At 65.8% G+C, this 1,258-nt stretch overlaps 1 protein-coding gene across 1 annotated transcript in view; it reads right to left on the bottom strand.

Annotated features, from left to right (window-relative positions):
* The window catches only part of LOC104130413 (zinc finger protein 2 homolog), an 11,942-nt gene that overhangs the window by 5,603 nt on the left and 5,081 nt on the right, over positions 1–1,258 (bottom strand). The gene's annotated exons all lie outside the window — the stretch shown is intronic.

Genomic DNA, 1,258 nt, shown 5'->3' with positions numbered 1-1,258 from the left:
ATCCCCCCTTCCCCTGGCCTGTCCCTGTCCCCTTCCCCACCCTCATCCCAGCCCCATCCCCAGCCCCTGGCTCAGCAGGGTCAGCCAGCAGCGGGGTGACAGCAAGGGCTGGGCAAAGGGGACAAATGCCCTCCGTGCCCCCGCACCTGCAAACAGCCCGGGGGGAGGGCGGGGGTCCTGGGGTAACACAGCCCAGGAGGGAGCTGGGGAGCTCGACCTCCACCCCTCTCCTGCAGCCGAGGTCCTGCCGGCCGCTTCCTCGGGGCTTTATCCAGCCGGGTCCAGACACGCTCCACGGATGCGGAGGGCCCAGCCGCTTGGCCGGCAGCAGAGCTGTCCTCCTCCCGTTCACGCCCATTGTCTCCCATCCTCCGTGCGGCAGTGGGCCTTGCCAGGCTCAGGGAGTTGCGGGCACTGGCTGCTGTGTCCCCAGGGGACACCTCTCTCTGACCAGGCCCTGCAGCTCCCCCCTCTTCCCCAGGCTCGCCCGCGCCCCCGAGTCGCATGGTGAAGCCCCAAAGCCCCCCAGTTCAGCCTCAAAAGGTGTCATGGTTTAACCCCGGCTGGCAACTAAGCACCATAGCTGCTTGCCCACTCCATGGCGCGAGCTGCACAGGTCAGCGGCAAGCCAGAAGATGCCACCAATACCCAAGCCTCAGACACCTGTGCTATGCCTCTGCATCTGCCTTTTTGGGTGAAAACCACCAAATTCCTTTGCTTTCCCCCACCTGCGAAATGACAGGAGCTGCTGGCTCACAGCGGCTTCTGGGCTGGCAGCCATCTGGGATGGCCACCACTTGGCAGGGAGGGCCCAGGAGTGAACAGGGGTTTGATGAGGCCCCAGAGGACCCCCAGTGCCAGTGGGGGGGCCTTGGGCAAAACTTCATCACCCCTGCTCTGCCCCCCACCGCCCCATCCCAGCTGCGCTGGTGGCCTCTGCTACAGGACGGCAGATTTTATTTGCCGAGCACCACACAGAGAAACCTCGGGGAGTGGACACCGGTGCTGGGGGAACATGGCCAGGGCCGTCAGAGGGACTTGCCGTGCTGCAGGCGCCAGTGGGTGATGACGTTGGAGCTCTGCGTGAAGCTCTTGCCACAGTCAGGGCAGACGTAGGGCCGCTCGCCCGTGTGGACGCGCTTGTGCTTGGTGAGTGCTGAGCTGGTGGTGAAGCTCTTGCGGCACTCGGGGACGTAGGGCCGCCGCTCGCCGGTGTGCACCCGCTGGTGGGTGGTGAGGTGGGGGGAATGGCTGGGAG

The sequence above is a fragment of the Egretta garzetta genome, unplaced genomic scaffold (genome assembly GCF_000687185.1).
Source record: "Egretta garzetta isolate BGI_Z169 unplaced genomic scaffold, ASM68718v1 scaffold1330, whole genome shotgun sequence".
NCBI lineage: Eukaryota > Metazoa > Chordata > Aves > Pelecaniformes > Ardeidae > Egretta > Egretta garzetta.
This window is presented reverse-complemented; position numbering and strand designations above follow the sequence as displayed.